Source organism: Callithrix jacchus, chromosome 5 (genome assembly GCF_049354715.1).
Source record: "Callithrix jacchus isolate 240 chromosome 5, calJac240_pri, whole genome shotgun sequence".
Lineage (NCBI taxonomy): Eukaryota > Metazoa > Chordata > Mammalia > Primates > Cebidae > Callithrix > Callithrix jacchus.
The window spans coordinates 22,990,791-23,004,806 of record NC_133506.1 but is presented as its reverse complement, the minus strand read 5'-3'; the positions used below and the strand labels follow the sequence as shown (position 1 = coordinate 23,004,806).

The window sequence follows — 14,016 nt, the reverse complement described above, 5'->3', positions numbered from 1 at the left end:
CCAACCCTATTGTCTCCTAATTCCCCCCCACCACACATGTGCACGCGCGCATGTGCACACACGCATACGCACACTCACACTCACTCTCCCACACTCATATACACTAGGGAATGCTCCAGTGTATGAGACTTAGAGAATGTGAGTGGTTAAGGAATTTTCCATCATGAGAAGGGCTGAATCTACCTGACAGTAACCACAGGTTCCGTTTGACCAGGCACACTTTCAATTTATGCATATTGTCATTGGCATTTGTTAGCAATGATGCCTTTCACTCTTGGAGGTGACCCAGTTTGGTGATAAGGTATATGGACCCTCACAATGATACAGAAACAGTTTAGCATGACTATGGGCAGAACTCTCCGTTGTCCATGTTCTCCTTCCTTCTTGGGCAGTTTTTCTAACCCAAGTCTCAGTCCTCATGATTTTTCTCCATGGCTCTCAGCATGAGATCTCCCATGAAGTTGCTCACACAATTTCAGCTAGGTCTGCAGTCATCCGGGGGCTTTCTTGGGACTGGAGGATCTGACTCCAAGAGGGTTCACTTACATGACTTACAACTTGGTGCTGGCTGCCAGCAGAGGACCTCAGCTTCTTGCCATTAGGACCTCTGCACCGAGCTGCTGGAGGGTCCTTGGACATAGCCTACCTTATGCCAGAGCAAGTGATCCAAGAGGGCACAAGGCTTGGATCACTTTTATGTGAAGCCACCTTTTATGACCTAAACTATCACACATTAGCATGAGGTATTCTGGCCCAGAACCTCAAGATAACGCCACTCTCAAATTCCTGACTGACAGAAACTCCAAGATAAGTGCTTATTGCTGTTTGAAGTTTTAGGGTAAATTTTCAGGCAGCAATAGATAAATGGTGGCAAATGCTATATTTTTTGACTTACACATTTTGTCTATTTTTACCTGCCAACCCCTAATGTCAGATCCCCAGGAATATAAGCACCAAGAGAGAAGGGGCTTTTATTATACAGAGAAAAAGTTGGGGCTTCTATTATATATAGAACACAAGCACCAAGACAGCAGGGGCTTATAGTATATTAACATAATACATGTATTAGATATTGTGTTTGGGGCTTAGAACAATACCTACATTGTCAAATGGTAGGCATTAAAAGTATGTGGAGTGAATGCTTGGAGAAGCTGTCTAAATGGTGAACAGCTATGCTGATGTGGTTGGAGAAACGATGCTGTGGATGTTTCTCCAATAACATCATTTTGCACAACTACAGAGGACCTCATTCATATGGGATTCCATGTGAATGGAGACTTCTGGGAGCACAGCTCCAGGCAAAATTAAGTTTGACCTTGTGGATCACTGGACGGGTTTTGGGGGGCCTCCTCCAGGGTTCCATATTTTGAGAAACACTTACCAGGGAAAGAAGACCACAGGCAGTAAGAATAAAGCCCAGTCAGAAAAGAGATTCTTGGTCCCAGCATCTTACAGAAATAGTGGAGAGTCAACAGATCTCAATGGATCTTGAGGACCAAACACTATCTCGGTGGCAAGATCTGAACTGAGGGCCAATAACTAGAGACCACATCTTTCCTCATGTCCCTGACCTAACCTGGTACTCTCCATAAAGTTTTAGAGATGGTAAATGGAGACTGACAAATGACTGAGGTGTGTGGTCATGTAAATATTGGAGAAAGGCTTCGGATGCTCTTTGGCTTACAATGGAGTTGTGTCCTGATAAACCCATTGCAGGTTGAAAATATTGTAAGCAAAAATGCATTTAATACACCTAACTTGCACAGGTGGGCGTTCTGTAGACACGATGAAATATGAAAACACAAAACACAATATCCAAAAGCTGCTGGCAACACAGGCCACTGTAGGGTGCAGGATCAGTTGTTGACTGTGGGGATGGTACGGCCGACTGGGGACTGTGGCTCACTGTGCAGCATTGTGAGAGACTATCCTATTGAGAGTCCAGGAGAACATCAGAATTCAAATGCAAAGTAAGATTTCTACTGAATGCTGTTGCTTTCACACCATCAAGTCGAAAAATCCTAAATCAAACCATTGTAAGTGGGGGACTTTCTGTGGTTTCTTGGGAATCTGTACTTGAAGGAAGGAGAATAGAGATGAGGAAGACGAAGACACACTTGAAGAAAGTCCATTTGGGACAGGAATTAGTGTAACTGGGGGCTGGAGTGGGGAGGCATGCAGAATATGCTGAGTGAACCTAAGGGAGAGAGGAGAGAAACCCAGTGAGATGTGCGATGCCAGTAGTGTGTTTAAAACTGTATCTCTGCTCGTAAAAGTATTTTGTTCATGCTAAAAGGACTTTCAAGCAATAAACAAGGCAGAGGAGTTTGTGGTGGGAGGGAGCTCTTGTTTCAAATGCAATATATTCACTGACCAGCTCTTCTGTCTAGTCAGTGTACACAGTGTTTTCCATTATTCATCTTACGTACATTGCCCTGCAGTCCTACAAGATCGGGTTTTCCTTCTGTCCATTTAATGTATGAAGAAACTGAGTCTTGGGTTAGAAAAACTGCCTAAGAAGGAAGGAGAATGTGGACAATTGAGAGTTCTGTCCATATTCCTACTAAACTGTTTCTCGATGGGTATGGGGGTCCATATACATTATCACCAAACTGGGTCACCTCCAACAGTGAAAGGAATCATTGCCAACAAATGCCAATGACAAAATGCATCAATTGGGATCTTGCCCGGTCAAATGGAGCCTGTGGTTACTCTGCCTAGGTAGATTCAGCTCTTCTCACGATGGAAAATGCCTTAATACTCAAATTCTCAAAGTCCCATTTGAAATCCTGCAGCTGACTCTGAAACAGGACTCTGTGGTCTGCTTAATGGGTAAATGTGGGGAGCACCGGTAAAAATGAAATAGACTGCTGGGTCCTTCAACTAGTTTGTGGTGGGGGATAGTCCAGAATGTCCTGGAATCAAGCAGAATATTAAAAAATATGGCTAAAGCAAGATGGTGGTATAGGCATTTATTGTATTCTGATTTTCACCATGGAAAATTACACATTTTGCTTAAATTCTTGATAGTTTAAGGTCTAGAGGATAAAACAAGGCTTTTCTTCAGGAGAAAGCTGCTTTTCCTGATTCCTGCTATTTTGTTTAAAGCTGGTCAATCACTAAGCTCATTTGAGTGATGGCAACGTCAAAATTATGACTGCCTGATTTTACCCTTCACTGCACTTGTCAAAAAAATTAAATTAAAAATCGTGCTTATGAATATAATGCATGAACTGCTGCATGGCATTCTGAAAGATAGAATGTCCCTTATGTCCAGCCACTAACAAAACAGCATGTCACATGATACTTTAATATGCAAAGAAAATAATGGGGCAGACGGAAAATTCTGCCTGTCAGGAAATACAAGGTACGTGCTACAAATGGTTCATGTATTCAGAAAAATTTAGTGAAATAATTATAATAACTTTAATATTATCATTAGATCCCTCAACCGGCATAGTGCTTTCTATTTTCCAAACATTTCCACATACAGTTTCATCTGACAAAAGACATCATTAATATTTTAAAGTGCAATATAGGTCTGCTTGATTTAGAATTGCAAGGGTTCAGCTTCTTGAGGAATGAGCATCCCATGTATGCTTATTGAATATTCTATGTAAAGGCAATTGTGGAGCTAGAGTCAAAGTGCTAGTGCATTCTGTAAAAATATGATGGAAAATGCCATTTTTACCAAAAGCCACTGAAGGCTTTGGAGATAGAGGTAAGGAGAAAATTACTGTTTGGAACGTGCTTCTGAACTTAGCAGCACATATAGTCCATTTTATTTTAAATGAAAGTATGTTTTATAAATATAACAAACGCATTATATGTGTGTATGCATACTCAATGACACACATTTAGAAAATGGAATATTAAACTCTTCAAAACCCAACTGTGCTGCTCCTTCACTCCTCCAAGATCATTTCTGAGGTCAACTTCATACGTATCTTTACAGACTATGTATTAGAAATGCATGTAAATGTATAGATATACATAAATGTGTATATATGCACACACATATACACATATATGTGTGTGTGATTAGATAGGTAAATACATGCATACATACTTAGCACATACCTAGAGAGAGATATATATACACACATGTATAATGTATGTGCATATATACATATAGCATATACCTACAGATATATATGCACACACATATATGTATATATACATACATGCATATACATGTCTTTATATACATATAGCTAGCACATACCTACAGACATACATATGCACACACATATAGGTTTGTGTATACATATATACATATATAGGTAGACACATACCTATATATGTGTGTGTGCATATATATATATATCTGTAGCTATGTGCTGTCCATATGTACGTACATATGTATGCATCTATATACTTTTTTTTAAATTGTACTTTAGGTTCTGGGATACATGTGAAGACCATGCAGGGTTGTTGTATAGGTACATACATAGCAATGTGGTTGGTGGCCTCCATCCCCCCATCACCTATATTTGGCATTTCTCCTCATGTTATCCCTCACCAACCTCCCCACCCCACACCTGCTGTCCCTCCCCTGGCTCCCCCCAACATACCCCAGTGTGTGATGACTTCCTGCCCCATGTCTATGTGTTTTCACTGTTCAACACTCATCTATGAGTGAGAACATGCAGTATTTGATGTTCTGTTCTTGTGTCAGTTTGCTGAGAATGATGGTTTCCAGATTCATCCATGTTCCTACAAAGGACATGAACTCAACATTTTTTATGGTTGCATAGTATTCCATGGCATATATGTGCCACATTTTCCTTGTCCAGTCTATCAATCAGCAATGGGCATTTAGATTGGTTCCATGGACACATACGTGTCCATGTGTCTTTACAATAGAATGATTTATAATCCTTTGGGTATATACCTAGTAATAGGTCAAATGGAATTTCTATTTCTAGATCCCTGAGGAATCATCACATTGTCTTCCACAATGGTTGAACTAATTTACACTCCCACCAACAGCATAAATAGGATGTGGTCCTATTTCTCCACATCCTCTCTAGCAGCTGTTGTCTCCAGATTTTTTAATGATCGCCATTCTAACTGGAATGAGATGGTATCTGTGTGGTTCTGATTTGCATTTCTCTAACAACTGGTGATGATGAGCATTTTTCATTTGTATGTTGGCCTCACATATGTCTTCTCTTGAAAAATGTCTGTTCATATCCTTCTCCCACTTTTGGATGGGGTTGTTTGTTTTTTTCTTGTAAATCTGTTTTAGTTCTTTGTACATTCTGGAGAATAGCCCTTTGTCAGATGGGTAGATTGCAAAAATGTTTTCCCATTCTGTTGGTTGTGACTTCACTCTAATGACTGTTTCTTTTGCTGTACAGAGGCTCTGGAGTTTAATTAGATCCCATTTGTCTATTTTGGCTTTTTTTGCCAATGCTTTTGGTGTTTCAGTCATGAAGTCCTTGCCTATGCCTATGTCCTGAATGGTTTTGCCTAGGCTTTCTTCTAGGGTTTTTATGGTGATAGGTCTTAAGTTTAAGTCTTTAATCCATCTGGAGTTAATTTTAGTGTAAGGTATCAGGAAGGGGTCCAGTTTCTGTTTGCTGCACATGGCTAGCCAGTTTTCCCGATACCATTTATTAAACAGAGAATCCTTTTCCCATTGCTTGTTTTTGTCAGGTTTGTCAAAGATCAGATGGTTGTAGATGTGTGGTGTTGCCTCCAAGGCCTCTGTTTTGTTCCATTGGTCTACATCTCTGTTTTGGTACCAGTATCATGCTGTTTTGATTACTGTAGCCTTGTTGTATAGTTTGAAGTCAGGTAGCATGATGCCTCTGGCTTTGTTCTTTTTGCTCAGGATTGTCTTGGCTATCTGGGCTGTCGTTTGGTTCCATATGAAGTTTAAGGTTATTTTTTCCAGTGCTGTGAAGGTCACTGGTAGCTTGATGGGGATAGTGTTGAATCTACAAAGATCTTTGGGCAGTACGGCCATTTTCACAATATTGATTCTTCCTAACCATGAGCATGGAATGCTTTTCCATCTGTTTGTGTCCTCTCCTATTTCCTTGAGCTGTGGTTCATAGTTCTCCTTGAAGAGGTCCTTTACATCCTTTGTTAGTTGTATTCCTAGGTATTTTGTTCTTTTTGTACCAATTGTGAATGGAAGTTTGATCATGATTTGCCTCTTTTAGTCTGTTACTGGTGTATAGGAATGCTTGTGATTTCTGCACATTGATTTTGTATCCTGAGACTTTCCTGAAATTGCTTATCAGTTTAAGGAGATTTGGGATTGAGATGATAGGGTCCTGTAAATATACAATCATGTCATCTGCAAATGGAGATAATTTGACTTCCTCCTTTCCTAATTGAATACCCCTTTCTTTTTCTTGACTAATTGCTCTGGGTAGAACTTCCAGTACCATATTGAATAGGAGTGTGAACGACAGCATCCTTGTCTAGTGCCAGATTTCAAAGGGAATGCTTCCAGTTTCTGCCCATTCAGTATGATATTGGCTGTGTGAATTTTGTTGAAAGTCTTCTCTGCATCTATTGAGATAATCATGGATTTTTTGTGTTTGATTCTGTTTATGTGGTAGATTACATGTATAGACTTGCATATGTTGAACCAGCCTTGCATCCCTGGGATGAAGCCTACTTGATTGTGTTAGATAGGCTTTTTAATGGGCTGTTGCAGTCGGTTTGCCAGCATTTTATTGAAGACTTTTGCATCTATGAACATAGATGGCCTGAACTTTACTTTTCTTGTTGAGTCTCTGCTGGGTTTTTGTATCAGGGTGATGTTGCTCTTGTAAAAGGATGTGGGAAGGATTTCCTCCTTTTGGATTGTTTGGAACAGTTTCAGAAGGAATGGTACCAGCTCCTCTTTGTATGTCTGGTAGAATTCAGCGGTCAACCCATCTGGACCTCGACTTTTTTTGGTTGGTAGGGTATTTATTGCTGCCTGAACTTCAGCCCTTGTTACTGGTCTGTTCAAGGTTTCAACTTCTTCCTGGTTTAGGCTTGGGAGGGCGCAAGTGTCCAGGATTTTATCCATTTCTTCCAGGTTTACTGGTTTATGTGCATAGAGTTGTTTGTAGTAATCTCTGATGGTAGTTTGTATTTCTGTGGAATTGGTGGTGATATCCCATTTTTCATTTTTTATTGCATCTATTTGATTCTTCTCTCTTTTCTTTTTTATTAATCTGGCTACTGGTCTATTTTGTTGATCTTTCCAAAAAACCAGCTCCTGCATTTACTGATTTTTTTTGAAGGGTTTTTTGTGTCTCTGTCTCCTTCAGTTCTGCTGTGATCTTAGTTATTTCTTTTCTTCTGCTAGCTTTTGAGATTTTTCGATCTTGCTCCTCTAGCTGTTTTTTAGTTTTGATAATAGGGTGTCGATTTTAGATTTTTTCTTGCTTCTCATGTGGGCATTTAGTGCTATATTTCCCTCTAGAGACTGTTTTAAATGTGACCCAGTGATTCTGGTATGTTGTGTCTTTGTTCCTATTGGTTTCAAAGAACATCTGTATTTCTGCCTTCATTTTGTTGCTTATCCATTCGACATTCAGGAGCCAGTTGTTCAGTTTGCATGAAGTTGTGTGGTTCTTAGTTAGTTTCTTAATCCTGAGTTCTAATTTGATTGCACTGTGGTCTGAGAGACTGTTTTGATTTCCATTCTTTTGCATTTGCTGAGGAGTGATTTACTTCCATTTATGTTGTCAATTTTACAGTAGGTGCAATGTGGTGCTGACAAGAATGTATATTCTGTGGATTTGTGGTTGAGAGTTCTGTAGATGTTTATTAGGTCTACTTGGTCCAGATCTGATTTCAAGTCCTGGATATCCTTGTTAATTTTCTGTCTCGTTGATTTGTCTAATAGTGACAGTGGAGTGTTAAAGTCTCTTACTATTATTGTGTGGGAGTCTAAGTCTCTTTTTAGGTGTTAAGAACTTGCTTTATGTATGTGGGTGCTCCTGTATTGAGTGCATTTATATTTACGATCATTAACTCTTCTTGTTGCATTGGTCCTTTTACCATTATGTTATGCCCTTCTTTGTCTCTTCTGATATTTGTTGGTTTAAAGTCCACTTTATCAGAGACTAGGATTGCAACTCCTGCTTTTTTTTGCTCTCCATTTGCTTGGTAAATCTTCCTCCATCCCTTTATTTTGATCCTATGTGTGTCCTTGTACTTGAGATGGCTTTTTATCCAATTTGCCAGTCTGTGTCTTTTGACTGGGGTCTTTAGCCCATTTACATTTAAGGTTAATATTGTTATGTGTGAATTTGATTCTGCCATTTTGATGGTAGCTGGATGTTTTGCCCATTAGTTGACACATTTTCTTCATTGTTTCAATGGTCTTTACCATTTGGTACCGTTTTGGAGTGGCCGGTACTGGTTGTTCCTTTCCTTGTTTAGTGCTTCTTTCAGGAGCTCTTGTAAGGCAGGCCTAGTGGTGATGAAATCTCTCAGCAATTGCTTCTCTGTAAAGGATTTTATTTCTTCCTCACTTATGAAGCTTAGTTTGGTTGGATATAAAATTCCGGGTTGAAAGTTCTTCTCTTTAAGGATATTGAATATTGGCCCCCATTCTCTTCTGGCATGTAGAGTTTTTGCTGAGAGATCCACTATGAGTCTGATGGGCTTCCCTTTGTGGGTTATCTGACCTTTCTCTCTGGCTGTCCTTAGCATTTTTTCCTGCATTTCAACCCTGGTGAATCTGCAGATTATGTGCCTTAGGGTTGCTCTTCTTGAGGAATATCTTTGTGGTGTTCCCTGTATTTCCTGGACTTGAATGTTGGCCTACCTTGCTACGTTGGGGAAGTTCTCCTGGACAATATCCTGAAGAGTGTTTCCCAGCCTAGATTCATTCTCTCCATCATATTCAGGTACACCTATCAAACGTAGGTTAGCTCTTTCACATAAACCCGTATTTCTTGGAGGCTTTGTTAATTTCTTTTCACTCTTTTTTCTCTAATTTTGCATTCTCATTTTACTTCATTGAGTTGATCTTCAGTCTCTGATATCCTTTCTTATGCTTGGTCAATTCAGTTATTGAAACTTGTGTATGCTTTGTGAAGTTCTCGTGTTGTGTTTTCAGCTCCATCAGGTCATTTATGATCTTCTCTAAGCTGTTTATTCTCCTTAGCATTTTGTCTACCCTTTTTCAAGGTTCTTAGTTTCTTTACATTGGGTTAGAACATGTTCTTTTAGCTCAGAGAAGTTTGTTATTACCCACCTTCTGAAACCTGTTTCTGTCAATTCATTAGACTCATTTTCCTTCCAGCTTTGTTCCCTTGCTGGTGAGGAGTTGTGATCCCTTGGAAGAGGAGAAGCATTCTGGGTTTTGGTGTTTTCATTCTTTATATGCTTGTTTCTTTCCACCTTCGTGGCTTTATCTACCTTCGTGGTTGTTGTAGTTGGTGACTTTCGGATAGGGTCTCTGAGTGGACATCCTTTTTGTTGATGTTGAATCTATTTCTTCCTGTTGTTTAGTTTTCCTTCTAACAGGCCCCTCTGCTGTCCACTCCAGATCCTGCTTGCCTGGGGATCACCCGCGGGTGAGTTTTGGTTGCTGCTGATTTCTTCTTCTGTTATTTTCATCCCAGAAGGGTACCCACCTGATGTCAGGCAGAGCTCTCCTTTATGAGGTGTCTCTTTGGGTGTATGGGGGTCAGGGAGCTGTTTGAGAAGACAGTCTGTCCCTTATAGGAGCTCAAGTGTTGTGCTGGGAGCTCTGTCATTCTGTGCAGAGCTGCTGGGCAGGTACGTATAAGTCTGCTGCAGCAGAACTCGTAACCACCTCTTTTCCCAGGTGCTTTGTCCTAGGAAGGCCAGGCTTTATTTTTAAGTTCCTTATGTGCTGGTGCCTTTTCTCATAGTTGCCCAACACGGAGACAGTCTAGTCACAGTCTGCCAGCATAGGCACTGCCACGCTGCCACGGGCTCTGCCCAGCTGTTATGTGAACTTCCTTGAGGTGTTGTTTATAGAGGTATAGTTAGAACTGCCTTGGTATTGGTGGTCTGCCTCAGTAATGGTGGACTGCCTTGGCAATGGCAGACGCCCTTCCCCCCGATAAGCTGGGCTGTCCCGGTCCAGGTTTACTTGCTACGAAACTCTCAATCCACAGCATTTCAGATTACTTGATTTCTGCGTGTGGTACGCATTGAGCCCGATCACCTGGCTCCCTGTCTCAGCCCCCTCCCTTTCAGTTGAACGGGTGGCTCTGTATCCCAGGTGTTCCAGGCACCAGTTGAAACGGCTGCCCAGATTTGTGTGAGTTTCTGTATGCCAACCTGTGGCACTGGCTGAAACAGCTGTGCTGGAATTCCATGGCACTTTTCGGCCTGGGAATCTCCTGGTATGTGGACAGTGCTGTTTGAAAATGTGGTGATCACTCACCCTCTGCATTGTTCTTGCTGGGAACTGCATTCCAGAGCTGTTCCTATTCAGCCATCTTTGCATCTATATAATTCTTGAATACATGGTTGAGCTGGTGCTTTTGTAAGGGAAATTCTTAGTAACGAGAAATGATAAAAGTGCCTGGATCAAGAGTTCTAAGCAAGCACTGAAATAGTTGCTTTGAGGCATCTGACAACCCCAGGTAACCTAGACTCAAGAACAACAGTTCTCAACTTTAAGCATGCATCTTCAGATGGAGGAGCTTTTGAGAACGCAGATTACTGGGCCCCAGTTCAGGTTTCTGATGCAGTAGGTCAGGGATGTGAACCCAGAATTTGTATTACTTTTGTTTTTATTTTTTGTTTTTAAGACTGAGTCTTCCTCTGTCATCAAGGCTGGAGTGCAGTGGTTTGATCTTGGCTCACTGCAACCTTTGCTTCCTGGGTTCAAGCAACTCTTGTGCCTCAGCCTCCCAAGTAGCAGGGATTACAGGTGTGTGCCACCATGCTCAGCTAATTTTTGTATTTTTTGTAGAGATGGGATTTCACTCTATTGGTCAGGCTGATCTCAGACTCCTGACCTCAAGTGATCTGCCCACCTCAGCCTCCCAAAGTGCTGGGATTACAGGTGTGACATTCCAGGTGATGCTGATGAATGCAGATTCAAGAATAGTCTGGAGAACCACTATTCAGAGCTTGGATTTGAATGAGCCACATGTGTGAGGCATGGAGGGATCCATGTTAGGGTCATGAATACAGTGGGAGATTTGACAACATCAGTTTTAACATTGAGCGCAGAGAAAAAGGAAGAAAATCTCTGTTGAGATGTCCTAATCTTATACATGGACTAACGTGGGTTTAAGGGCCATTAGCCAACAAAATAAAAACAAAAACAAAATCTTTAGCCAAATATGAAGCTAAAGGTATTGCTAAGGTAATATCTTCAGGTATCTCAGAAAACCAAGTGTAAATAAATGAGCTCTAAAAGCAATATCACAAAAGTTTCCATAACTAAGTCCAAGGAACATGATAGTCAAAAAGGCAAATATACAAGGAAGTAACCAAATGCATAAGTTTGCAGAATCAATAAACTGCAGAATCAGACTTGCACAGACGAGAGATATTAAAATTTATGATGCAGATTATTAAAGGTGTTTTATGTGTTAATTAAAAAATGGCCAGGAATATTTAAAAAGGAACCAAAGGAAAACTGTAAAAAGAGAAAACTATAATTAGAAATTCAGTGAAGAGCTAAACATCAGATTAAATAAAGTTGAATAGAAAATTAGCAAGTTAAATGACAGACGTGAAAAAAATTAACCGGAAGGCATCAGAGAGGAAACAGACGCAGAGGACAAAAATGCCACATGGGTGAAGGACAGAGAAAGAAGAGAAAATAATAGATTAGAAAGTGATATTTGGTGAAGTGCTATGTGAAGATTCTTCAGAATTAATGAAAGATGCCCATTCCCAGATCCAAGAAACAAATTCTCAGAAGGATAAATAGAAAGAAATCTGTCACTGGGCACATTATAGTGATACTGTGGAACACAGAAGATACTGAGTAGATTGTCAAAGCACACAGGAAAAAATGGATCAGCTTAAAAAAAGCAAAAACAGACTGAACTGTTAACTACAGGAAATCTTCAAAATGTTGCAAGAAAATAACCATCAAATTTTTACCCACCAATACTGCCTTTAAAAGAATCATGCCAAATAATACCGTTTTCAGAAAAATAAGGCCTGAGAGACTTTCACTAAAATAACCTGTAGAGAATTGACTTCTGAAAGATAAAGGAAGAAATGTTAAAAAAAAAAAAAAAAAAGGCATGTTTTATTAAAGGTGCTAAGTTTTCTACAATAATATTTTTTCAACTTTTTGTAAGAGAAAAATCTGAATTATTGGGAGTCAGAATCAATGTAACTGATACTAAACAGGCTTTTTCCAAACAATTCTTTCTATGCCTTGCTGGTTCATAGATGGTTGCAGATGACAGCCAATCAATTAGTATGAAATTATGAGTAATTTCATTATTGGTATGGTGTTGAGAGTGTGAAACCAAAGTACACACTGGTTCATGAAAGTTTAATAAAAATGACAACGCTGTGTTCAGAAGTACACAGTGTAAAATGCAAATACATTTAGAAATTGTTTGATTTTTAATTTCGATGTTCGATATCTTAGCAAAACATTTACTAAAGTAATAATGCTTCACTCAAGGTTATAATGTTGGCAATATTTCTTCCTTCAAAAAATTTGTTCTAATTTCCAAGAAAGAGAAATAGAAAAGAATTACAGAAGCTGTGTTTTTTGTAGAGGGAAAAAAAGGATTTTGACATTATCAAACTGTGTGGACTTGGGCAAGTTAAAGAGGCATTTGCAGTCTGTACTTTTAAAAAATTCTGTAGAATGAGAAAATTTGACCATATGTTCTCAAAATGTTTCTTCTAAATCTGAATACAGTTACTATGATTATATATGCTGGAAAATCTAGGTGAGTTTGCTTTCTATAACTCTTTATGAAAATGTGCGTTATCAGGTAAAAGGAGGAGATCTGTGAGGGTGGGAAGGAGACCAGGGAACCCTAAAGAATGAGAGAAGTGGGGTGGGGTTAAGTGTTGGGCATTAAGCTGAGTGACCTAGAAATAAAAATACCAGGAGCTTCTCTTACTAAAACAAAATGAAATGACCAAGCTAGAAAAACATTGATAACGCTAAGCTGGGAAGACCGATCTAGAGAGCAGTCATGATTAGCATTAAAATTTGCCCCTCTGCCAGAGATAGCAGATTTCATTTGCATATCCACTAGGAAAGAATGACTGTAACTCTTTGTATCGTAACAGAAAATGGCACATATGCAACAGTACAATCAGTGCATGAATTCAGGGACGTAGTTCATTTTGTCAAAATCGAAATTTTAATAAGTGCCATATGTATGATAAACGCAGCTGATAGCAATCACTTAAACATATCCTGAGAATGAATCGTGTGGTGGATGCCCCTCAAACCAGTTTGAAGTTCTCAGTTAGAATCCAGGAGCGGCAACCTGGAGTTTCATTTCTTATCTACAGGGAACATGTGAGCCCCAGGCCTGTCCTGTGGGATGCAAGCTGTACGAGGGATGGTGACCTGAGATGGTGACCCTTTATCTTGGGTTAAGTGAAGGTTGCGATTGCATGTTTTTCATAAGTGGTTGTGGTTCTCCTGCCCAGGCTGCTGCCACTAGGCTCTCTCCTCTGCATGAAAGCCCCCAGCAGAACCCCATGTCTCTTTCAGTGATTCTGGGGCTCTTCTCCAGTGTCTCAAACCTGCTGCCATCCCCATTAAAGTTGGGAGGGGTTCAGCACAACAGCACATCAGCCTGTCTGATGGCACTCCCTTTCTTGCCCAGCAATTTTTACTGTTTTGTCTTTGAAGCCCTCTTAGAAACAAATGCACACCTCCCAAGTTTCTGGAGAGTGCCTAACATTCCCATTTCACCACAGACAGAATGTCCCTGCTAGCAAATCCGGTTACCACATTTTCATTTTTATGATTCAGAGCAGATTGTCAGACCACGTAATTACAGGAGTTGAAGCTGTATTATTGAGTCACATTAGGATTAGAGAATGTTCCTAAACAAAGCAACCGAT

General features: G+C 40.0%; 1 protein-coding gene and 1 long non-coding RNA gene across 10 annotated transcripts in view; one reads left to right on the top strand and one right to left on the bottom strand.

The window, feature by feature from the left end:
- The window catches only part of MACROD2 (mono-ADP ribosylhydrolase 2), a 2,068,485-nt gene that overhangs the window by 139,850 nt on the left and 1,914,619 nt on the right, over nucleotides 1-14,016 (bottom strand). The window lies entirely within an intron of this gene.
- Nucleotides 1-14,016, top strand: part of LOC118153976 (uncharacterized) — a 209,086-nt gene that overhangs the window by 154,223 nt on the left and 40,847 nt on the right. The window lies entirely within an intron of this gene.